We start from the raw sequence: 27183 nt of genomic DNA on the forward strand, positions 1-27183 counted from the left end.
AACCTAAATTTCTTCCTAAAGACCCTATCTCCAAATACAGTTACATCAGGGGTTGGGACTTCAATGTATGAATTTTGAAGGGACACAAGCCATAGCACCCTTCACTTGTGCATTCCTTACTGCTACTATAAATGAAATGAAGGTCCTTCAGGCCCTCCCATGGAGCATAGTCAGCTGATGTCTTTTTCTGGCTTCACATAGCATATTCATTGCAGCATGGCCACTTCTCTGAGCTTCTCCATCATCTGCCAAGACAGTTTTGGCATTTCCACTTCACTCATTGTGGACCATCCCTTTTTCCAATCTTTCAAGAGCATCCTTTTAGCATATTATCATTGTTTCTCAAGAAACTTGCCAGGATGTTAAATCTTGTGTCCTGGAAGGGTGCTTCCCTATCAATAAACTCTCTTATCCAAATTTATATTCTGCTACCCTTGACACAACTTTCAGGGACCAGTCTCATACATATTGTACCAGCTTTTGCTACCACACATAGAGTAGATCCCTCCGCCCCTTTGACATATTGTCCCCTTTCTCCCTTCAGTAGGCCCAGCACTTCCCCAAATGGCTTATGCTGACATGTGACCCTACCTATGGGTCTTTTACCAAATAGGACTGGTGGGGTTATATCCTAAGGGTAGTGTGTGTTTGACAAATAAGAGGCCTCTGTAATACTTTTATTTATTTATGTATTTTGAAATTTTTATTTAAATTCCAATTAGTTAACATATACTGTAATATTAGTTCCAGGTGTACAATACAGTGATTCAACACTTCCATACATCACCTGGTGCTCATGATGACAAGGGCACTACTTAATCCCCATCACCTATTTAACCCATCCCCCACCTACCTCCCTTTTGGTAATCATCAGTCTGTTCTCTCTAATTAAAAGTCTGTCTTTTGGTTTCCCTCTCTCTTTTTTCCCTTTGCTTGTTTGTTTGTTTCTTAAATTACACATATGAGTGAAATCATATGGTATTTGTCTTTCTCTGACTGACTTATTTCGCTTAACATAATACTCGCTAGTTCCATCCATGTCTTTGCAAATGGTAAGATTTCATTCTTTTTTATGACTAAGTAATACTCCATTGTATATATATACCACATCTTTATACATTCATCAATGTATGGACTCTTAGTCTATTTTTGGCTGCTGTAGTCTGTAATTTGGCTATTGTAGATAATGCTGCTATACACATTGGGGTAAATGTATCCCTCTACATTAGTATTTTTGTATTCTTTGGGTAAATAACTAGTAGTGCAATTGCTGGATCATAGCATAGTTCCATTTTTAACTTTTTTTTCCTTAGGAAATTGCATACTTTTTCCAGAGTGGTTGCACCAGCTTGCATTCTCACCAACAGTGCAAAAGTGTTCCTCTTTTTTCACATCCTTGCCAGTATTGTTGATTTTAGCCATTCTGACAGGTCTGAGGTGATAGCTAATTTTGTTTTGATTTCCATTTTCCTGATGATCAGTGATGTTGAGCATCTTTTTATGTGTCTGTCAGACACCTGTCTGTCTTCTTTGGAAAAATGTCTATACATGTCTTCTGCCCATTTTTAATTGGATTATTCATTTTTTTCGGGATTGAGTTATGTAAGGTCTTTATATATTTTGGATACTAACCCTTTATCAGATATGTAATTTACAATTTTTTTCCCATTCTGTAGGTTGCTTTTTAGTTTTATTGATTGTTTCCTTCACTATACAGAAACTTTTATTTTGATGTAGTTCCAAGAGTTTATTTTTGCTTTTGTTTCCCTTGCCTCAGGAGACATATCTAGAAAGAAGTTGCTATGGTTGATGTCAAACAAGTTACTGCCTGTGTTCTCTTCTAGGATGTTTACGGTTTCAGGTCTCACATTTAGGAATTTGATCCTTTTTAAATTTGTTTTTGTGCATGCTGTAATAAAGTGGTCCATTTTCATTCTTTTGCATGTTGCTGTCCAGTTTTCTCAACACCATTTGTTGAAGAGACATTCTTTTTCCCATAGAATATTCTTTTCTGCTTTGTAAAAGATCAATTGATAATATAGTTATGGGTTCCTTTCTGGGTTTTCTATTCTATCCCATTGATCTATGTGACTATTTTTGTGCAAGTACTAAACTGTTTTCATTACTACAGCTTTGTAATATAACTTGAAGTCCAGAATTGTGATGTCTCCAACTTGGCTTTCCTTTTTCAAGGTTGTGTTGGCTATTTGGGGTCTTTTGTGGTTCCACGCAAATTTTAGCACTGTTTGTTCTAGCTCTGTGAAAAATGCTGTTGGTATTTTGATGGAGATTACATTAAATGTGTAGATTGCTCTGGGTAGTATGGACATTTTAACATTGTTCTGCCAACCATGAACATAGAATATCTTCCCATTTCTTTGTGTCCTCTTCAATTTCTGTCATCAGTGTTTTATAGTTATCAGAGAAAAGGTCTTTAAACTCCTTGGTTAGGTTTATTCTTATGAATCTTATTGGTTTTGGTGCAATTATAAATGGGATTGATTTCTTAATTTCTCTTTCTATTGCTTCACTATTGATGTATAGAAATGCAACAGATTTATGTACATTGATTTTGTGCCCAGTGACTTTACTGAACTTATTTATCAGTTCTAGCAGGTTTTGTTTTGTGTGTGTGGTTTTTTTTTTTTTTTTTTTTTTTTTTTGGTAGCCTTTCAGTTTTTCTATATAGTGTATCATGCCATCTGCAAATAGTGAAACTTTTGCTTCTTTGACAATTTGGATGCCTTTTATTTCTTTTTATTGTCTGGTTGCTGTGGCTAGGACTACCAGTATTATGTTAAATAACAGTAGTGACAGTAGATCCCTGTCTTGTTCCTGACCATAAAGGAAAACCTCTCAGTTTTTCCCCATTGAGGATGATATTGGCTGTTGGTTTTTCATAAAAGACCTTTACAATGTTGAGGTATGTTTCCTCTATACCTACTTTGTTGAGGGTTTTTATCATGAATGGGTATTGTACTTTGCCAAATGTTTTTTCTGCATCTATTGAAATGATCGTATGGTTCTTATCCTTTCTTTTGTTAATGTGATGTGTATTGATTGATTGATTTATGAATATTGAATGACACTTGTAACACAAGAATAAATGTGACTTCATCATGGAAAATTATTTTTTAATGTATTATTCAATTCAGTTTGCTAGTATTTATTGAGAATTTTTGCATCTATGTTTATCAGGGATATTGGCCCATAGTTCTCTTTTTTAGAGGTGCCTTCATCTGCTTTTGGTATCAGGGTAATGCTGGCCTCATAGAAAAAATTTGGAAGTTTTCCTTCCTTTTCTTTCTTTCTTTCTTTCTTTCTTTCTTTCTTTTTTTTTTTTTTTTTTTGGTGGGGGGAATAGTTTGAGAATAATAGGTATTAACTCTTCTTTAAAAGTTTTGTAGAATTCACCTGTGAACCCATTTGGTCCTGGTCTTTTCTTGAGGGGGGGTGTTTTTATTACTGATTCAATTTCTTTGCTGGTTATTCAGCTTTTGAAGTTTTTTTTTTTTTTTTTTATCTCTTTCTGTTTCAGTTTTGGTAGTTTATATCTTTCTAGGAACTTATGCATTTCTTTCAGGTTGTCCAATTTGTTGACATACAGTTTCTCATAGTTTTCTCTTAAAATTGTTTGTATTTCTGTGGTGTTGAATGTTACTTTTCCTCTCCTATTTGTGACTATTTGGGCCCTTTCTTTTTCTTTTTGGTAAATCTGGTTAGAGATTTATCACTTTTAGTAATTTTTTCAAAGAACAAGCTCCTGGCTTCATTGATCTGTTTTATTATTTTTTAAGTTTCTATATCATTTATATCTGCTTTAATTTTTATTATTTCCTTCCTTCTGCTGGATTTAGGCTCTGTTTGTTTTTCTTTTTGTAGCTCCTTTAAGTGTAAGGTTAGGTTGTTTGAGATTTTTCTTACTTCTGGAGGTAGACCTGTATAACAATATACTTCCCTCTTAAGACCACTTTTGCTGCATCCCAAAGGTTTTGCACTGTTGTGTTTTCATTTTTATTTGTTTCTGTGTATTCTTTAATTTCTTTTTTGATTTCCTGGTTGACCCATTCATTGTTTAGTAGCATGTTTTTTAACCTCCATATATTTCTGGTGTTTCCAGATTTTTTCTTGTTGTTGACTTTTAAGCAAGAGGAGAGGGAACATTAATTTCTAATAGAAAGGAGTGGTCCACTCCTATAGACTTCAGGAGAATATGAGGTTTCATCATTCTTGAGTTTTTCAACACAGACGTTCCCATCCTAATATTCAGATTCCCATGGCTTTTCAGTTACCCTTGACTTTATAATAGCAGCTTCCTGAGGTTGAGAATTCAAAGTACTCTATGACTTGCTGCCCTTATAATTAAGCTTTTGACCTGATCCTCAGCCTTTTCTGCCTCCTGCTGAAAGAAAGGGGAGTCTCTATATGCTGCTCAGGAGGCCTTCAGACTTTCACACTTTGCTTTAAATTGTTGACACATTTGTTGTCTTTCTTCAATATATCGATAGCACTCAGCAGTAGTGTTCAATCCCATAGGTTTGTAACTTACTATTTTATGATACTTCTTAAATGCCTGAGATGTTTCACCTCTGGTACTTCCTGTTCCACTGGTATTACAACCCAGTTCACCACCAGTACAGATTTTAATAACTCTCACTACAGTATACCAGGGACTATCAGGACTCCAGCTACCACCAGTGGCAGTCCTCATTTATAACTACATCTATACAGTAGTACAACTCTAAAATCCCATTTTTAAATTCTGCTACTTGATGCCAACTGCCTTAGGTCAAGTTCCCTGGAAGCAGACTTTGAGATGGAAATTTGTATACAGGTTTATTGGGAGTGCTCTCAGGAATCACCCCTGTAAAGGAGAAGGGGATGCAGGGCTGAGCATAGGGGGATGTTGAAACATTATATAGCCCTACAAAAAGTCTTCAATTGGCATGGCCCTCTAGAGTAGTCCCAAATTAATTTAGAGATAGTAATACCCATCAAGTTTTCACCTTTGTTTTGGTGTCTTCAGAATTACAGTTAGGAAATCATCCCAAATTTAAGGTAGTAGATTTATTTTCCAACATTTTCTTTTATTTGTTTATATATTTACTTTTTGCATCCCCTGATAGGTAACTCATTATAAATAAATTATGACCAAAGTCTGGTTGATGTAAACATATTTAAGCCTCTTGGACTCAGAAACTTACACTTACAATAGTTTAATTCACATTCCTTAAGTTGTGATCTTTAAGGAATCTTCAAGAGCAGAGAATTGTCGGGAGAAAGGGGACCAGTGTCAGGCCAATTTATAAAATACATTAAATATAATAAATACATTAAAATTTCAAAATGGATTATAAAAAAAAAGTAGTTTGAGAATATTCAGAAAAGGAAGCAGAGAACCCTAAGATCCAGAGTGAATTGTTTAAGAACATGTCATGTAATACTTAATCTATTTTTTTTTCTTTTTTAAGTAAATACTTTAGATGAGTAGATCAGGTGAATGTGCTTCTGGATTTCATTAAGACATTCTGGAAAAATTCATCATCTTCTCTTCTCTTCTCTTCTTTTCTCTTCTCTTCTCATGGCATCTTAAGGAAGGATAAAAGGATTTTAGTCAGATAATATATTAGTGAAGGACCCAAAGATTTGGATCAGTAATAAACTGGAGAGAGTTTCTAGTTACCTGCCTCAGGGCTCTAACTTTATCTCAGTGCTAGTCAAAATGTTAATCAATGACTTCTATGAAGACAGAAGCTATAGTCATCCAATGTGCAGGTGACACAAACTTGGGATAGTTAGTAAGTATGCTGGATGATAAAATCAGTTCCCAGAAGTTCTTGACAAGCTGAAAGAATGGAATTAATCCAAAATGATGAAATTTAACCAAGGAGATTATAACATCCTATATTGTGTTTCGAAAAATAATACCACAATCATAGGATAAGATAATTGTCATGTAAGTGGTTGTGAAGGAATACAAACAATTCTTGGGATTTAGTTGAGAGTAAGCTCATTGTGGCCATCTAAAAACAAATACACTCTTGTCTACATGAACGAAACTGCAGTGTCTAAAGTGACCAACGTGACCATTTTGTTACATTTGACTACAAGTGATTTCACTTATAGAGGAATGTGTTCTAGACACCATACTTTGCTAGACCAAGTTCTGAGGAGAGGAGCCAGAATGGTGAAGATCCACAAAGGCTTACATGTAAGCAATTATCTTAGAAACTGGTGATACCTAGCCTGGAGAAGATAAAGCTGAGAAATATATAGTTCATGGCTGCAAATACTCGAAAGAAAGCTATGAGGGAAAAGATTTGTCTTGTCTTTTCCTTCCAAGTTGAAAGCTACAGAAAAATAGATTTAAGTTTAATTTAAGGAAAAACTTCTATTCAGAGTTAATTTTTTATTGTTTTGCCACGGCATGAGTGGTTAAGCATAAATTCAGTGGTGAAACAGCATGAGTGTTTTTGGGAAAGATTCAAACATCCATCATGTTGCAGGTTGGACTGGGTGAGAATAAAGATTCCTTTAAACTCTCAAATTCTGTCCCCCTGACTGAAGCCAATAATTTCTGTTGATTTTAAGGAGGTCATTATTAGAATATGGTCTGCTGCTCAGGACACAGCAAAGTTAGACTGATCAAGGGTGATCTTTTAAAGAAAATCCCCTTTGAAGGAACTTAAACTGCTCATGTTCTGTTCCTCTGGGTCTGTAAATAATTCTGAAGTGGAAGCAACAGAGCAGAACCTTCCACTTCAACCTATCCTTCCTTTGTCCTCTCTAAGCTGTCAAAATCTGCTTATGTCTTTTACTTAAACGCAAGCATACAAGAATAAAAACAATTCAAAATGTTGCCCCCACAAGGAATAAGGTTGTTCAGGGGTTAATAATGACTCTGTTTGTTAAATACTATGTGGCAAGCACTATATTAAACACTGGATTGTATTTATTAATTTAGTCCTCATAACAACCCTATAAGCTTGTGCTGTCATTGTTTTAATCTCCAGATGGGGAAGTCAAGCCTCCAAAAGTCAATAGTCATAGTCAGTAAGTGACAGAGCTGAAACCCATACCCAAGCTGTCAATCTAGGAATATAAAAAAAAAATCAATGCTGGTAAGTTCTATACAATGCTGCCTCTCCAAGGTAAGGAGAGGATGCTAGTTCTGTGTAAGAATTCTGATGGCAACATTGTGTGTCTTGCCTTTGGGAGTAGCTGAGCGGAGACCCAAGTGTATAGTAGGCAGGACTGGGGAAGACAGTGCTTTTCAGACAATTGAAGGAACCATTACTTGGTGTTAACACCATTTTTTGGATTACCAACAGCCACAGTCTGCTCACATAAATTGAGTCTTATTTCAATTGGCTCATTTGCTGAGAATAACAAGTGCACATGCCAGTGTGGAAAAAACAGAAAGACCATAGGAGAGAGAAGGGATGAAAAGGCATTTTACTGGTATCTCAAATGAAAATAGAACCCACACATTTATTATGTTTTTCTCGTTACAAAAGCAGTATTTCCTCATTGTAAAACCAATTAGGAAATACAGAAAGGCACAAAAAAGATACCATTTGCAATCATCATGCTGCCCAGATGCCCAGCTGACCACTGTGAACATTTAGGCACAAGACTTTCAGTTACGTACATATAAAGTCACATAGTTTTTACAAAAATGTGAGCACTCTGTACGCACTGTTTTGTAGCCCTTTTTTCACTAAATATATTATTGTGAACATTTTTCCACCTCATTAAATTTTCTTCTACCCCATCATTTGAAATGGCTACATAACATTCTGCTGTATGGATGTGCCATAATTGGAACCTCATTTCTTATAAATAAGTAAATAAACCATGGGGAAGCTCTCCTGCAGGTCAAACACAAATGCTTTGCTAGGACCAGGAGGGGAGGAAAGAAGGAACATCAAAAGTAGGGACATTGGTTGGTTGGGGTTTTGATTTGGAGATCTGCCCAGGGCTTCAAGAAATGGGTGTAGTAACTGACAGTGAATGCTGGTGAAAGACATTTAAAAGGGTACAATCCACCGCCATAGGACATAAGAGGAAGGGAGGTGAGAGACTGGAAATGTTTGTTGAGATGGGAGAAAAGAAGGATTTCAAAGACTTCCAGGGAGAGAAAAACTTTGCAGGAAAACGAGCAAGAATTCTGGTCTGGATAAAGAACAGATTTAGGGTTTGGTAGGGATACTTACCAAGAGGGAGAAGCTGTAAAGCACAACTCTGAGTCTAATCTGCCATGTAAAATCTGAAGCCTGTCATGTCCCCCACAGACAGCATTAAGATGTCTCCTGGCTCTCAGAAAGCCTGGATCTTGTTTGTGATCCTGATGCACTAATTATCCAAGAGAACAGCTACAGAGGTTGTGGAATGATGAGACTGTGCAGTTATATCTCCACGGGAATTTTCCAGGGGTATTCCTCAGTTATGGCCAGAGGATGGCCAGAGGAAGGGAGTAGAGGAGAGATCTGCTTCTCTGACCACAGCAAAGTCCTGGATACCACTGGATATCCCTTTTCTTTCCTTTCTCCATGATTTAAGAACAGTGTGTGTGCCTCTCTTCACGTGTGGGCTTCAGGGCTATTGGTGACCATGAGTGCAGAGGGGGAGGTATCTCAGATGGAGCTCAACAAGGGGAATACAATTGCCAAAGGTCTTAAGCTGTGGAACAGCAGGCAGCAGGGTATTTTAAAAGTACCTCCTTTTGACCTCTGTCTTTACAAAGAGTATGTGGCTAAGGAGGCTCTTCCATTCTGGTCACCCCTTTTGAATAAAATTGTAGGGAGCATTTGGCCAGGCTTTTTAAAAATACTGGTAGGAGTCTTTGGAAATCATCTGTGGTTCTTTATATGATATGAAGACCTGGGGTGTGTAAAGTCCAAACACCACATGTTATGCAACCTTGAGACTTTCTGAGGTTTTCCTCATTGATAAATAAGACAGGTAATGATAAAATATCTATCATACATGTGAGGATTGAATGACTACTGCTTTTCTGAAAAGGGAGGTAAATTTAACATACCTTTCATCAGGTGGTCTGTGAAAGCTGCCATTTTCCTTCCATTCCCTCCTTTCTGGGCTCTGGACCTCATCAGACCTATCTTGTCAACTGAACTTGGGGCAACTGAGTCACACTAACAGAAGTTTTAAGAGGCTTCTGTAGAAGTTATTCCATGAAATTGATGGGTTAAAATTTTCTTGGCCTCCCCAGTCCATTCTTTTTCTGCAAGCAAGCTCTATGGGGGAAAAATCTATCATCTATCTATCTATCTATCAATCAGTCATCTATTATCTATTCTATTCTATTCTATATCAGAAAGATGTTTGAGATCAGAAGCAGAGAAAATAATTCTGTGACTCAAATGTTTACTGGCTTGGACAGCTGGACACATCTGTCTCTATAGCAGGTATTTGCCCATCAGATGGGTAGACACTCATAGCAACCTCACAGGACAGCTTCTGAAGAGGTCCTTTTCTGTGGAAGGCACAATACAATTGATTAGGTTTCTTCTTACCAAATTATGATCTCACTCCAATTTTATCTTCCTGAGATTGCTCCCAGATCACCTTGACTGGAGTTTTGGGTGTTCCCAAACACTTCAGTCACATAATTACAGATAATCTCTGCATTTATTTCACACTTGCCTAATCATTTCCATTGTGTGTGGATTTTACTAGGTTTAACTCTCAGAGGACAAGTGTGTTCTCTGCTCATCAAGATCCAGGGTGCTTAGCTTCTCTCTGTCATCCCTTTGTAGGTGGCAAATGTGGATGGAAAAGCTGTTGGGACTACCAAGGGTTATTCTATTATTCCAATTATGGAATAACCACTACAATGCACTGTTGATAAGGAAGCCAGACTTCAGATCTCAGCTTCCAGACTGGAGCCTTACTTACTGAAAACATCACTCTTCTCTGCAGGGTGCAAGGGCAATAAGCTATTCATGGAAGGGCCGCGTCACTGACCTGATGGTCAGTGTCCAATGTCCTCTCTCTAGATTTTGTCTGGGCTCATGGAAACTCCTTACATAGCCCATCTCTGGACACCTTGTGACTGATAACTGCTTATGGCACCATTGCAGCTAGTTTATTTCAGCTGTTTCCTCCTCAGTCAGGACTGAACGCCAGTCAGTCAGTGAGTCATACAAACATTTATTTGATGCTGATTGATGCACCAGTTAAACAGAGAAGGCCACAGACAATGACCAAGGTCATTGTCTTTGAGGAGAAAACCCTTAGTGTTTGGTCAGCAGAAATAACCTGTAATGATGGACTGTGTAATCTTCTGAAGGGCTGTGGGAGGAGACTCTTTGGTTGCTAGGGCTCTGCCTTTATCTCTCTGCTTGGTAGTTCTCTTGTTTCTGAGAAGAGATTATCATTGGCAAAATCCCCCAGAGGAAACTCATCAAGGTGATCCTCATGGATGGTGACAGCTGAGGCCGGGCATTGATGACAAGGCTCCCAAAAGAAGTCCTACACTTTTGCTGGCCCTAGGAGTTGTCCTCTGGCCTGCCCTGGCCACTGTAGACCTCCCAGCTGAAGCTGTCTGTGACTTTCAGACATGGTATGTTAGCTCTTCCTTTCCAAATCTTGACAGGAAACTGAGTCCTGGTCCCCAGTCCTTCCCACCCTTGAATCTCCATTCTAACTGCCCATGTTCCACAACTCAACATTTGCCCTGTACCTGGGGGCTCCCTGGGCACAGTCTGTCTGCACAGTACCCCTCCACCCAGTGTTGGACCTACCCTGTCACCTCCTGCTTAATGTTTTCACCTGGGAACTTAACAAAATGGGGCATCATTTTCCTTTGAGCAGTGTCCAGGCACAGGATGTGTGGAGAGAGCTCGGTGTTGTTTCCTTCACATACATTAAAATCAATGGTGTTTGCTCATCTGGCAGAATAACAACTCATTCCTTTGGACAGGCTGGCTTCACAATTGTTCGTTCGAGGGGAAATCTGATAAGAAACAATAGTCTGGTCTTTGGGAGCATTAAACCGTTGTATTCTAATTTAAACTTCAGGCCCACTGACTGTCTGGTTTGTCTTCTCCTTTAGTATTTTTTGTTTTTTGTTTTTTGTTTTTTTGTATTTATTTGCATTATTGATTTTTTTATTCTTTCCTTTTTTACAGCTACTGTAAAAAGAAAGAGATCCTCAAAACCAATAGTCCACATTAGAAAATTCAGTGAGGTAGGTCTTCACAGACTGTCTGAAAGGGTAAGGTCTGACCCACTCAGTTTGGATAATATTCAGATATCCATATATCCATATGAATATTTCCAATACTCAGATATTAGAAAAGAAGGCATTGTCACAAATTTCCCAAGGGCTTGGGAGGAAGGATGAGAGGATGGACCCGCACGTGTCCCCTTGCAGCGTTGCTGTTGATTTGTGCGCAGTCGTGGTCAAGGCCAGTCTTTCGACTGTGGGACAAAGTCTGCATCTTTTCTGAGCAGGAGCTGCCAGAATGCACAGCTCAAAAAAACCATTTTGAGTAATAATAGTAACGTTAAACATAATCCTTATGTTGGTTGAATTACGACAGTTTTCCATGTTATTTTAGTGAATTACCTTATTTAGAATCACAGAATTATAGATTATTGTGCAGCAAAGAATGGTAGAGAACATCTAGTTCAAACTATGCTTTTTCCACATGAGGAAATTGAAACCGACTGTATGAAGTGGCTTATTGGAAGACTCACTCTCACTCCCTATCACAGCCCTGTGAAGGTGACAAGACACATAGGGTTATTCTGTGTATTTTCTGTTCTTACTATGTGCCATCCACTGGGCTACACTCTGAAGGTAAATGCTGAACAAGGCAGGTGTGTTCTTCACCCTCAGAGGGCTTAGAGTTTGGTGGATGAGACTGGCAGAGGCCCCTATATCCCAGTTTGGTGGCTATGGCAGGGTGCTATATGACCTCTTCAGGAAGGCACCTGACCTGGACTGGGTGTGACTGGGGCAGTTTCTGGGAGGAAGTGCATGTGTGGTAGGATGAGGATAAGAGGAGCATGAGTTAGCCCAGTGAAGGAAGGGTCCTGGACAGGGGATGAAGGGCATGGTGAGCTTAGCAGGGAAAATTAAAGTAGTCAGCTGACTTTCTCCTCAGGACTTAGCTTTTGAGGAACAGAGAAGAATCTAGTCCCAAATGCCTCCCTCTGCACAGTGACCACAAGAGGCAAGGATGGTGTGGCTCACTGTGTGGCATTTTTAAGGTCACTGTCATAATAGCTGTGGGAAGGACATACAGCAATTGTCATTAAGAGGAAACTGAGGCACAGAGCTGTGAAATCTGGGTTCGGGGAAAATGTCAGGCAGTTGAAAGGTTAAATCCTGTTTTATCCTGAGTATTAAGCAGGTGTGGTTTGGGCCTCTGTGCCACCACAAAGTTCACAAAAAAAGTGGGGAACTGACAGGATGTAGAATTTTATAGTTGGAAAGAACCTTTACGATGACCTACAAGGAATTGTATGTGTGCTCAATACAGGATTCCAAGTCTGTTTTGGAACACATATGAGGGTTGCAGTTATCCTAAGAGGCATTGTGAAACCTTTAAAATAAAAGAAAATTTAAATAGAATCAATTTAAATCAATTTTACTTTAAAAATTCATGCATGGTCCTTTTAAGAAATGGTAACAATGCAGAAATGAGCCACCTGTAACTTCCCAGGGAGACCATGCATCTCAGCTACTCCCTGCAGGGCACAGGGTCCAGGCCTAGTCACAGCCTGGCAGGAAAGGGGGGGATTCTGCTGTTTTGTGGAGGGTGTGAGGGTGTCTGTTCATCTGTTACCCTCATCCACACAAGTACAGGACAGGGGAGTACTTTCTCCCTTTGTGCCCTCAGGGCGTAGGTTAGCCTGGGGATCTTGAAGGAGGAGAACTAAGGAGAATTACACAAGATCACTGGGCCTAGTTCCAAATGCTGGGTTCCTTCCAGTGATAAGACTCTTTGTTTTTATATCAGCCCATTGTTTTAAAGAATGCTTAAAAAGATGTTTAAAGAGTGTTAGGATGTATTTCTTACATGATATCATGGTGTAGTGGAAGGAGCCAAGATTTGCATCCCAGCTCTGTGTTGACTTACTGTGTGTGAAGCACTTACTTAATCATGCCAGGTTTCAGTTTAGTGATTAAGTAGGGAAAACGCTAACTTCGTTTTAGTGAATGCTGTAAAATTGAATGCACTAAGGCATGCAAAATGCCTAACATGGTGTGTGGTGCGTGTTAGGTGTGTGGTACACAAGTATTATTTTTACTCATTCTCTCATTAATCTTATAATTTAACAATGGAAGTAGGCTGAGTGCCAATCCATAGATGAAAACACTGTGACTCCGAGAGGTGGGATGACCCATGTGTTCTCATGTCCCTACTACTGACCAGAGCTTGGACTTGAGGACAAGGTCTTTGGGCACTGGGGATGGGAATTCTATATGTGAACAGTAACATACACCATTTGCTTCTCTAGAGATCCTTCCTGATTTCCCTTGGAAGCTGTCATGTAGGCATTTACTGGCACTCAGCCTTATTCTAAATTTTGGTTCTAAGTTGTAATTTAAGATAACATCAAGGACTCTTTCTGGATGCCTGGGAGAGAGGTCATTGTCACTATAATCTCTCCAAGAAAACTGCAGTGCAGCCCTTGCAGGAAGCTGCAGTGTGTGTGTGCAGGCTAATGGGCTCCAGGGGCATTAGCTGGTGAGAATGAGAAGCCAGAACATCAAGTCACAGCCCAGGACCCAAACTCTGTCTTACCCATACTCTGAGTGGCTGAGCTCCTAGCCTGGGAAGGAGAGCATGGCCAGGCAGGAGACACTTCTAAGCATGAATGATCACCTTTGCCCTTATCTAGGCTCCTTCAGAGGTCCCCATAGTGGGATGTTAGGGAAAGCAGCAGGGACACCTGCAGGGTACAGCTCACCTATTGCAGACAGGATATTGTAATAAACATTGAACTGGGCTCCTGGTCAGGAAAACTGGGACTCTATCATTTATAAACTGGGGCAAACAACTTGACCTGTTTATGCTTCCATTTAGCTATATGTAAAACATGCCTAATAATGCATGTAATACATGTCTTCTCTGCCAACAACAGAATGTCATTGTAGGCATGAAGCAGCAGATAGAAGTTCTTTTACAGACTGTGACGATGATGTAAACCCAGTGGAGTATTTAGGTGGAGAGAAGGGACAGACTGACTCTGAAAGAGAGAGAGATTGAAGTATCGGGAAGTTGAAGAAAGAGAAACATAGCATAGATATTTAGGGTTTTTGTAATATATATTTTTAAGTTTATTTATTTATTTATTTTGAGAGAGAGAGAGAGAGAGAGAGAGTGCCCGCGTGGGGTAGGGACAGAGAGAGAGGGAGGGAGAATCCCAAGCAGGCTCTGCACTGTCAGCATGGAGCCCAACATGGGGCTTAAACTCACAAACTGTGAGATCATGACCTCTACCAAAACCAAGAGTCAGACACTTAAGTGACCGGGCCACCCAAGTGCCCTGATCTTTGGGGTTTTAAAAATTAATTAGTAATTAATTAATAAATTAGACAAGGATTTATTTATAGTCTATTTCTTGCATCACACCATTTGCTAGGCATTATAGGTCCAGAAATGAAAAACATATGGCCCTGTTCTCAAAGATGCTGACAGATTAGGCAGAGGAAACTATAAAAAGATCCATTTTCATGCAATAGAGTAAGAGCTATTGTATTTGTTGTCTAATGCTGAGTAATAAAGTGCCTGCAAACCTAGTGGCTTAAAACACCAATGAACATTTATCACCTCTCAGGATTTGTGGGACAGGAATGGGAGTGGCTTAGCTGGGAGGTCCTGGGTTAGGGTCTCTCATGAGGTTGGGGTCAAGATGTTAGCAGGGGTCAAATCTACTGAAGGTTTGTCTGGGGCTGAAGCAGTCACTTGAAAAATGATTCACTCACAAGGCTGGCAAATTTATGTGGCTATTGGCAGGAAGCCTCTGTCTTTGCTCTCTGGGGCCCCTCCACAAGCTACTTGCAGGTCTCATGACAAGACTGCTAGCTTCCTCAGGGGACCAGTGAAAGGGAGAGCAAATGCAAGTTGCAGTGTCTTCTATAATCTGGCATTGGAAGTCATACTGTCAAATTACATCCTATTAGCTACACAGGTTGGTGGATGGGATCCAGGGCATGAACACCAGGTGATGAGGATGACTGTGGAATTGCTTAGAGGGTGGCTACCCCTGCCAGTATGGACGTATGAATGGCGTGCTGCAGGAGAACAGGCTTTGACCTTATCACACATGGGGTTTGAACTAGGCTTTGAGTATAAACAGGAGTTTGTTGGTTGATAAAGATGGGTGGCAGCACTTCCAGTTGAGGGGAAAGTGTACTCACAGGCACAGAATTTTGAAATGGGCTCTCATGTCTAGGGAATTGTGAAAAGTTTATCATGGCAGAAATAGTTCATGGTGTCAGAAGGCAAGAAGCAGGTATGTTGAGGCCATATTATAAAAGACCCCAAATATATCTGAAGCCAATAGTGTAGGTTTTATCTTAGAAGCAACAGAAAGCCAGGATGACATGATTCGTAGGATTTAAGCAAGGTAATATAGAAGCATCAAGGTTGGCTCAATAGAGATGAGGCCAGAGGCCACTGAAAAACAAGGGAAAGGTGACAAGGTCATCTGTAATGTGGCAGTGAGGATGAAGAGGAGAGGACCTGAAAACAATTTGTGTAGAGCCAATTGTGTAGAGCCAAATTGAGAGCCAATTGTGTAGAGTCAATTGAGAGCCAAATTGTGTAGAGCCAATTTGTGTAGGGTTTGGAAGTTCTAGACATCCTTGAGTTTGATTCTTTCTTTTCTACTGATGGAGACATTGAGGCAGAGAAACAGTTCATTTAAAGCTAATGCCACCTTTCATTAAATATTTAGATTGCCAGATGTAGGTAATAGAGGCACACAGAAAAAAAAAAAAAGTATGTGTGTCAAGATTGGGAAAGAAAAATGAGACTTTTGGAGGTACTGAGTTTCCTCTAACTTGAGATAATCAATTAGTAAAGAACTGGAGGAAACCTTTGCTAATATCCTTGGTTGAGGTAGGGTCTTCCTCTGGTAGCACTTCATTCATGGTTTAAACTTGTCATGCTCACTATATTTAAAAATTTTTTTTTCAACGTTTATTTATTTTTTGGGGGACAGAGAGAGACAGAGCATGAATGGGGGAGGGGCAGAGAGAGAGGGAGACACAGAATCAGAAGCAGGCTCCAGGTTCCGAGCCATCAGCCCAGAGCCCAATGCGGGGCTCGAACTCACGGACCGCGAGATCGTGACCTGGCTGAAGTCGGACGCTTAACCGACTGCGCCACCCAGGCGCCCCATGCTCACTATATTTAGTGTGTCTCTGCCTCCTTCTTAGAGGAAGGTTCCTTCCAGGCAAGGCTGTTCCTCTTTGTCCTGCATTTCCAACATCTGGCCTATGCATACACAAGAACCTTGGGGAATGTTGGACAGATAATTGAAGGCACATTAGAGCCATAGCTCAATAGTTGGACTAGATGACCTCTAAGTTTAATTTCAAAGAGTCAATGATTCTTAACACCTATGAAGAAGGCAGCTCAGCCAAGACGGTGTGGGAAGCATAAAATAAGTTTAGGAAGATGATGGCTGTGGTCAGGGAAGGACCACTCAGGAGAGGGCCTTAGAGTCCATTTTTAGAACTTTTAATTGTATTCTTACCCTGACTTCTCATTAATGGAGAAATTATAGTTCTAGAATATCAATTAATATTATGTTGTTAGAGGGAAGAAAGGGCAATTTGAGGGGATAAGGAGCACAGGAGAGAACATTGAGGCCTTGCTGACCAGACTTGGGTCCCCTTGTGTGTGTGTCAGGTGGGGGTGGGGGTGAGGAGTGGGCTCAGCCCCTCTGCTCTAGCTGCAGCCCCCAAGTACTCTCCTGGTGGGATGCGGGTGAAACAGCAGAAACTGGGGTGCCTAGTGGCCCTAGGACTCAGACTGAGGCTGAAAGAGCCAGTGACAGCTATGGGACAAGGCAAAAGGCAGCTAATATGTATGTTAAACATATGGAAATGAGAGCAAATAGCGGAGCCGGGAGACAAATATTGAACAGGGTCTGGGCCTGAGATTAAACCAACATAGGGAAATGAGAGGCTGTGGAAAACAAATGAGCTGCCAGGGAAGAAGCAGAGAGGACAGAGTGGGGGAGAGGCTGAGGACCAAGCCTCTAGGAGCACCCTATGGGCTCTGGCTGCAAGCTGCTCACTCTTGTGGGGTAGTGTTACAGGCAGCATGCTAAGGTGGGGTCCTGACAAGCTTTGAGTGGCTGACTTTGTCATGTCTGCTGAAGGTTCCAATTCTTTGTATACTTTATCCTTCCTTAGGACCCTCTCCCCAATTTCCAGCAACAGTGTCCATCCTCCACTCCAATCTCCACCCCATCCATGAGTCTGTCTCAGATTGGAAGTCTCCAACTGACTCTTTCCTTTGAGTAAGAGCCCTTAAGACTGCCAGCTCAAGAATGATGGATATACACAGAACAGAGGCTTGGGACAATAGTCTGCTTGAAAGGATGGGCAGGAGGTGAATAAGGGACTTGTCTTAAAGCTCAGTTTACATAGCAAACACACCCTTTTTACCTAGATGGCATTGTTTAGGTTGTTACTGTCAGAGAAAAGGTGAGTGGAATTAATAACCAAATTTCTTCTCTTCTAGAAGAGACATAAGAGATATGGTAGTTGAATGGCAGATTTGTCCAAACCATGGGAGACTAGCCAGGGAGGGAAGTCTGCAGGCTTTCTTTCTGTCTGAGAGCATCTGGCTCTGCCCCAGTTCCTTGCCAGGACATGGGGGCAGAACAGTCCATGTCACACTGAGGAATGGCAAAGTCCTGAAGTGGACAAGTGGGGGTGGTGTGGGGTGTGGGGAGCTCTGCTATTCAAATACAGGAATTGACCCCACTTGTTTTTCAAATCCAGCAGTTACTATGACCCCTTGGGAAGATCTTGGAAGTGAGGTGTATTTGTGGCTTAGCTCCCTCTAAGACTTCCACACAATCCCATGAGCAAGAGTATAACAAAAAGACAGTAGATTCCACTTGACTGGCCTCATTTGTCAGATCTATTTCTGTGTAAAATAAAGTTCTCAGGAGATTGCAACTCAGGATAGATACGTTTTCAGTAGGTTTTAGGATAAGAGAAGATGGCAAAACTTGGGATACTATTCAAGAAATCTTTTGAGAAGAGGCACTTGGGGAGTAGGGTATGCCATGAGGACCCTGGGCCCTGGAGTCAGGAACATGGGCCTCAAAAGGAGAATGGGGCAAGCTCATGAGCACACTTCATTGTTTGTCTAATGACAGCCTGGAACAGAGCATCCTTGGTCCTTGCCCACCCCACCCCCTGAAGAGACAGTGGATTTGCAAAGGCTCTCCTGTCATTTAGGAAGCTCAAGTTATTCCAGTCCTGCCCCTCCAACCCTGGAGCCTTTGAAAATGTTCTCTTCCTCCACCTTCAAGGCTATGTTACATGTCAGGAAACATGGAGACCAATCTAAATTCAATTAACTGCAGTTTCACAAACATATATTGTATCTTTGTCTAGGTTCCATTTTTAGAGTGGAGGGCAGGATAAAAGGATAAATAAGGTACTATTTTATCTGTCCATGGGATGATGGTCAAGCGTGGGGTGGGGGGCAGATTCATCCACATATGGCTGAGACAAAGCAAAGTTTTATAAGGGCTAAAGCAGAAGTTTAAAATTAAGCAAAAAGAAGAAAAAGTGTTTAACTGGGTTCTGGCCAAGAACATGAGGGATGCCCCTTATGAAAAACGTATAATTTAAGCAAAGCCTTAACTATTGAGAGAGATTTCTAGATAGAGAAAAGGAAGGGTCAATATGAACAGAGTGATGAAGATGGGACAAGGGAATTTATACTTATTCCTGAAGCTTACTGGGAGCTAGGAATGAAATGACAATCCAAATAAGAACTCAGTGATCTATAGGCAGCAAGGTGAGAGATCTGGGTACATGTTTTTTTTTTTTTTTTTTTTTTTAAGTTTATTTATTTTGAGAGAGAGCACAAGAAGGGAGGGGCAGAGAAAGAAGGGAGAGAGAGAATCCCAAGCAGGCTCTGTGCCATCAGTGCAGAGCCCAATGTGGGGCTTGAATCCACTAACTGTAAGATCATGACCTGAGCCAAAACCAAGCGTTGGACACTTAACACACTGAGCCACTCAGGTGACCCAAGAGTTGGGTATATGTTTAAGGAATTGTGCATTTTCTAGTGACTTCTGAAACCCGGAATGGGAACATTCTCTGCTTGACCATAACATTTGTCCTCATGGAATAGAATCAGATTTGTGGGACAGCCCCTCAGGGACTATTAATTGTCCCAAGGACAGAAGGCCTGTAATTGTACAGCAATTACCTGGTGGGCCCAGGTGCCAATTTCTGGCTCTTTCCATGCATAGAAATTTAGGGGGACTGAAATGAAGCCCATAGTCTGTTTAGTAAGATAATTTACCTAAATCACTTAGTACAGTGCCTGGAACACAGTAAGTGCTGAGTTAGTATTGTTGTTATTAGCAGAAGTAAATATTTATGAAAAATCTATGAAATAGGTTTTGGACATTACATAAATTAATATACTGAAACTCAGAGAGATTATGTAATTATTCCAAAGTTTTATGGCTAGTTGGTGAAGAACCACTGTTAGAACTCCACACTGATTCTAAAGTTTGTGTTCTTCCTGCCATGTCTGTTGCCAGAACAGCTCAGTTGCCAGGTGAAGACAAGGCAACTTGGATCTTGGACACGTGACATTGGAATGGTTAAGTTGCCAGGGCTAGAGAGGGTGGAGAGGAGATGCTCATCTACTCATCACTCACTCTTGTAATTGGAACCTGATTGTCTTTGGAACATCTTCATCTTCATTGGAAAATCATCCCTATATTGGCCAGGCAGCCTGCTATGGACTGGGATGCAACATGAGTGGCCCAAGGAGAATCACGCTTATTAGCCCCACCCTGCCCCAGCCCACAACTCTCTGCCTCTCTGCAACAGGTACCCCCTGGGATGGCCTGGCCGGGGCTCCCCATTCTTACCAGGAACATTGATATCTGTCGCCTCTCTGGGGCTTTTATACTTGTTGCATGTCTCTTTTGGGGAGAGAAAGGCTGTGTCTATTGGAAATAGTTCACATGGCACGACATCACCACCACTGGGGTTCAGCACCTTTGTCAAGCTACAAGGACAACACTGATTGTGTCTCCATGTGGGAAGACAAGTTTTCATATTCTTTTACGTTCTTCTTGAGATAATGCTCTTGCCCCAACCTCTCTTCTCTCCCTGGACCTGGGGCCACAGGAAAACCACTGGGAGCCATCTGAGCCTGATGTATACTTTAAAGCCTGCCATGGAATAAAAATCATGTGTTGAAGTCCTAACCCCCAAATGTGATGGTATTTGGAGATGAGGCCTTTGGGAGCTAATGAGGTTAGATGATGTAGTGAGGGTGGGGCCCCCATGATGGATTAGTGGCTCAATTAAGAAGAGAAAGACTATCTCTCCACTCTATGAGGACAAAGCAAGAAGGAGGCTGTCTTCCAGTCAGAAAGAGGGCCTTCATCAGTAACTGAATCAGCCAGCACCATGATCTCAGACTTTCAGCCACCAGAACTCTGAGAAATATGTGTTGTTTAAGCCACCCTGTCTATGGTATTTTGTTATGGCAGACAGAGCAGATGAAAAAAAAAATCACCCAAGGTAGGTTCAATATGATCCTGCTTTTAGAGTCAACTAACAGAATTCAACATCAAGGTAACCTTGACCTTTTACCCTCATTCAGAACTGTTTTTAGTCTGGTTTCCAAGATCCAGTCTTTGCTTGCATACAAATTCTAGTGTCTGGATTGGAGCCTTTATCTAGATTACTTGTCCAGTACTCTATCACCTCAAGGCTTGGTCCTAACCTTGTGTTCTTCACCAGTCTTTGGAGTTTCTGCCTCTTACCCTCAGGGCCCTGCTGTCTGAAGCCAGGCCTCTCTCATGGTGATAACCTACTTGCATCTTTATCTTCACATGTTCCAGCCTCTGAATCCCCATCACAGGCTCTCCTACCTTCTCTTCAGGTCACTGCCAACTGATTCTAGCAATTCTTTCCTGATACCAATCACTATGCATCTCCTTTTACCATACCCATCTGAATCAAACCCTTTCTTCCTTGCCTGCCTAACCCTGGAGCTTCACAGTTTGTCTATAGATCCCCAACTCTCCTTTTCTCAATGTCAGTTGAGAAAGCATCCCAATGCTGGATGGGATTCCCTAGACTAAAAGGCATTGACTGATTTGGAGCCTTATTAAGAATTTCAATTTCAAATCCCAGGTGATCCAAATGCACATTTTAAGGAAACTTGAGCAAACTTCATATCCTACCAATATTTGCAGAGCAAGAGAGAAAGTCAAGTCATTATGAAATGATAGCCTATTAGCTTACATTAATGAAAGCGACATAGCACAAAGCCATTCTTGTTGGTACAGCCTGCCTGGCAATGCTGCCAGTGCATGAGGACATCTCCAGTTCCTACTCTGTGTATGGGACCTGCAGAGATGTGGGGGGGGGGGATGTCTTCTGAGAGGTGCAGAGGAGACCTCACACAAGTTATAGGCAGGACCAGTCAAAAAGCCTGACCAGTCTGGAGGCTGGAGGTGTGGAATGGCATAAGGTAGTCTATCTAGCTGGTCACTGAACATCTGACCGTGACTAGGGATGGTGCCTTGGGATGCAGGGTACAGTGTCAAATATATCCAAGATTCTTAGGTTTGTAACCAGCCTCTATCATCCTAGGTGTCACAACACAAAATACACAGAACCATCCTCTCCTTTCATGCCCTCTTCCTACACCCTTAAACTGTGTTTGCTGCTAATTTATGACAAACCCCTCTCTTTTTCATCCAGGATAAAGATGGTGGCTATTTTAACCTGATGTGATCTTGGAACAGGTGTGTGAACAATAAGAGCCAAATGGGACAAGGAAGAATAAGATTTACCTCCCTCTCATACAACATGGTATGGCATTCAGCTTCTCTAGAAGGTGGGGGCCAGTTTTCCAGTACTCTCTGGAACTTTTGCAGAGGACATTGCAAACATCTTTGGCAATCTAGTTGGAGAAAGCCCTGGCTTGGTCCAGGTGAGACTGATAGGCAGTGGAAATGGCATTCTGTTGACATGACCAGAGGAATACTGGTCCCCAGGAGGCTGTGTCTGGGGTGCTTCATTCACCAGACTTCCCTGTGAGCAATCCTTTCCCCTGTAATTGTAGTTATGCAAACCTGTCATCAGGTGAAAAGCAGGGAGATTCAGAGACCATACATTTCTGTTCACAGCTGGACCACCATCCACCTAAATATCATGATTTGGGGTTCCTGGAAAGCCCTTCTCTGGTTCTCAGATACGTCATCGCCATGGTCCTGAATTTCCTTCATTAGACAGGCACTCATGTATTTTAGAACATCAGAGCTGGAAGCAACTTGAAGGTCATTCTCTGCTGACAGATTCCCTTGGAGAATCCAATGAAAATTATGGACTATTTTCCCAGATACATGTACATAACACTCACACATGACAAATCCTCCCTCACAGATTGTTGGGAGTTCCTGGATCCCTCAAACCCATTCTAGAACCCCCGGTTAAAGCTCCTTGGTGTCTGTATTCTAAGGAGATTATGTCCACAAGAAAAGATATTATAATAAGAACCACATTTACATATTTTAGAGACTGACTAAAATAACCCATGCACATTCACTAAATTTTAAACCAACCAAATTGCTTCTTTCTAATAGGTTATGGCAACTTTTTATAACCCCAGAAACATTAATTACCCAGAAATATTAGTGTGATTCTCAAAATATCTTCCATAGAGAAATAAGGGTTTGGAATGACCAAATATTTGTCATTTCCACTCTGTCACATGTCAGTAGACATAGGAAATGTGCTATTAATTTTTAGTTTAACAAGTTATGTAAGAATTAAGGCAAAAATTCTTCATCAGACCATGTTTACTTTGCCATTTCTAACAATTTGCTCTTGAGCTAGCTGAATAATTTCACTTCTTTACCGGTATTATGTTAATATTCATATAAGCAGTTATGTTGTTTACTTGAACTCTCCATATTCCCTTATGATATTTTATCATGAATTGAGTGGTCAGCTTCTCAATCATTTCCGTGGCTCGTGTACACTTTCTTCATAATTCATTGACACCAGTAAGTACAGGCATCAGCATTGAGCACATGGCCTCACCCAGCCTTCATCGGTAGATTGTCACCCACCTTCAGTGGTCTTGTCAAGCAAGAGTAAACATGACAACAAATAGGCTGAACAGGCTTTTCTCTTCATATACAATCTATTTGTTATCATTGTGTTTTCAAAATCAGACTTTGATCATTACTACTCTTTTTAGCATATAGGATTCAAACTATGTGTGTTTTAGAACACATATTTGTATACTTTTCTTCCATTACCCTGTGATATTTGCCAATTTGCTTCTCCTGATAATATAAAAGAAAAAAAATATATAGAAAAGTAGAAATTTAATATGAAGTAAAATTCTGAAAGACTTAATAAAGAACCCAGCTCCTCAGTCTAGCCCTTAGCTCTATCTCTACATTTCCTAGAGAGACAATGGAAGCACAGGTGAAAAGCCACTTGTTTGGGGTCCCTCCTTTGCTCACATTCCAGTGCTTTCCAATGCCTCATTCAGACATTTTACAGGCCTCCTGGTTTCCCTCAGAAAGTGAAAATACTCCTGCAGGGGTGATGTTCCAAACTCGTCAGGCTGCATAGACAGCCAGCTGAGGGAAGGATGGCCCCAGAGTCAGGGAGGAGGATGACTTGAAACTCCACCCAGGAAGAGACAACAGAGGTCAGTCAGTTCTATATCAAATTCCTTTGTCTGCCTCATGACTTTTGGCAGGTTAATTAGCCTTTCTGAAACTCAATTTTCTCATCTTCAGAACGGAGATAACACCAATGCAGTTGTTTGTGGTGGAAGAAAGGAGATCACATGCGTGGCAAGTGTCAAATTGTGGTAGCTATTCTTTTTTATGTCACCATTATTCTTTGGATGCCAGCAGCCCAGGCCCAGCACCTGTAACCTGACACCGTCCCAGAGACAAGGTGTGCTAATTTTGTGCTTCCTTTTTAATGGTTTTCAACAGCTAAGGCTTCTTCCTGGCTGGCCTGAGGCTTAGGGCTCCTTCTCAGGAAATAGGATGCCAGCAGTAGAGAAGTGTGGGCCCTTAAATAACTGCCTCCCCACACAAGGTTAGTGCTGCCACTCCCCACCCCTCCCTGCTACCAGTCACTGACTTGGGATGCCAGCTGTGGGGCCAGCTTGCCCCCTGCTGGCAGCACAGCCCTGGAAAGCAGCAGCCTCCAGGCTGGGGCTGCAGTCAGAGGTCATGAAGCCTTCAGCAAGGCTGAAATGGGACAAATCTAGGGTTCGATGGCCTGGGCTGAGCTGCAGCCACTGAGGAACATTTTAGGGTGAAGCAGTGTTCAGTGGTCAAGCTGCAACGCCCCTCTCTACACATATGCTAGTACCCTGCTGAAAATGAACCCAAAGGCAGGTTGATTCTCTGGGAAGTGAGAAAGGGCAAGGGGGAGGGTGAAGGATGGAAAAGGCAAGAGTGTGCATCAAGACCCAGGATCACAAGCTTGTGTTTGTGTGTGTATGTGTGTGTGTGCACCCGTGCACGTGAGTGAGAAAGGGAAAGACAGGGAGAGAGAAAGAGAGAGAGAGAGACATGTGGGGAGATAGAACAAGACAGAGATGGAGAAAGAGGCAAAGACAGAGCAATAAAGATGGTAAGAGACAGAGAAAGAGAGACAGAGACAGAGACAGACAGAGACAGAGAGAGGTGACAGGGCAGAATATATATTTGTTTAGCACAATTCATCCCTCTCCCTTTTGGGCTCAAAGATCCATAGCTGAGATACAGGGCCTGAGGCTTTGGAAATCACTGTACACTGTCTGCTGCAGGACACAAAGGCGGGACTAGCTTAGTCAGGAAACTGAAGCAGGTAAACTATAGACACTGCCCAGGGCTGCAGCACCCCTCCAAGTGGTTGCTCCCCAAAGAAGGGAGCAGAGCAAGCACGTCTCTTATCTTTCTGGAACAGTTAAATTCCCCCACATCAGGCACAAACAGAAGCCATCCCTGCAAGGCTGGGCTGCCCTGTTCCCATTTAGTGCTGCTGCTTGCCTTTCAATTTGATCTTAGGATGCAATGGATACAAATTACAAAGGTTTGGTCAGCTTCTGAGCCCAAAGCAAATTTTATAGGAGGGGGGATGGGGGGATTTTAGGGGGGGAGGGAGTGAGGGAGAAGAGGGAGGTGGGGAGGTGGCAGGAGGCAGAAGGAGAAAAGCTGAAAGAGAAAAATTGCTGAAAGGCCTCCTGCAGCCTGTCAGGAGTATTAACTTAGGATGATGTAGGAGAAAAGACTAAGTGGTTTTTGTGTCAGCTACACTGAATCAAACTTGTTCAAATATACGCGTGTGAGTGTGCGTGGCAGCAAGCAGAGCCCACCGCAGGAATGGAAAACAGCCTCTTAGTTTTAAGGTTTTTTTATGTTTTGCAAATATGAGAAATGCTATGCATAAATTAGATTAGAAAGCAGGAGAGCAGAGGGCTGAGAGCTGGGGACTGCCTCAGCCTCCTGCTGGAGGGACAAGAAGGGAAGGACTAGAGGCAGGGAGCAGGGGGTGGTCACCCAGGTTGCTGTGGTGTCTGGGCAGGGCTGGGCCAGGCACACTGAGGCCTTCAATGTGAAGGACAGGGAGAGCTCCAGGACCCAGAGAGGAAACAGGAATGCACTTCGATCACCGACGGAAAGGAGAAAATCCCCGTACCTGCCTCTCCCCAGAATGTCAGATTCCTCTACCCCTCTGTTCCCCAGCAGAGGTGGTGGCCCAGAGAGAATGGGCCCTGAGCCCCAAGGTGGCTGGTTCTTGGCGACCTGGACATAACCCGCTGCCCTCAGACATCACTCCTTTATTGAGTGCTTGCTGCATGATAAGTATTTTAAAAATTAATAAATTTTTGAAACATTTAATTAACACATATAATACATACTATGGATTAGGCATTGTCTTAGTGCTTTATAGGTATATTAATTTCTATTATATTAATATAATTTCTACTAATTTATATTATATCAGTATAATTTCTATTAATTTCTATCATACTAATTTATTTAATAATGGTAACTACCTTATGGGTGTCATTCTACAAAGAAGGAATATGAGGTCCAGGAAGATGGACATACCCTAGGGTTACAGCTAAGGAGTCATGTCCCTGTATAATCCCCCATCCTGGAGTGCATGGTGACCTGTGACTTGCTTCTAACCAATGAAAGATAGCAAATGTGATGAGATGTTACTCCATTATTATGCTGCATTATGTGTGACCCTGTCAGGATCCTAGAAGAAAGATGGTCCCCTGCATGACCCTACCATATGTGGGACATGGCAGAGAACTGTGGATGGCCTGTAGGAACTGAGGGCCTCAGACCTTCAGCTGCACAGAACTGAATTCTGCTAATACCCAGTGAGTCTTGATGGGGACCCTCACCTTCTGGTGAGATTGTAGTCCCAGCCAATCCTGTGACCGCAGCCTGAGGACACCCTGAGTGGAAGAGCCAGCAATGCCTAAGTGACCTTTGAACTCAGCTTTAGCGCTTTCGGGGTTGTTGCTTACACAGCCATGTGTTCTCTCAGTCCTCACAGTGACTCTGAAATCCCGGTTCTTCTGTTTCCATCTGATGGCTGAAAAAACTGAGCCTCAGGGAGGCTAGTGGACCAGGGTCCCACACCTGCAAGGGGCTCAGTTGCAATTCCAGCACCTGTGTCTGTCCACTACCAACCTTTCATGCTTTGGGGTGAGGTACCTTCCTCGACCAGATTAAAGTCTGGATCAGCCCATCTCTGAAGTCCTGCTCAGCTGACCTTTTTGACTTCTCCCTTGCTTTTCTTTCAACATCCTTTCTTCTCTTCTCTCTCTACCTTCCTTCCCTTTGGAACCTGTCTTCCACCTTCTATAATTTCCCCTCATGTCCCAGCTCACTGACTTTCACTCTGGCCTTCATTACATGCCCAGT

This window comes from Leopardus geoffroyi, chromosome B1 (genome assembly GCF_018350155.1).
Source record: "Leopardus geoffroyi isolate Oge1 chromosome B1, O.geoffroyi_Oge1_pat1.0, whole genome shotgun sequence".
Classification (NCBI taxonomy): domain Eukaryota; kingdom Metazoa; phylum Chordata; class Mammalia; order Carnivora; family Felidae; genus Leopardus; species Leopardus geoffroyi.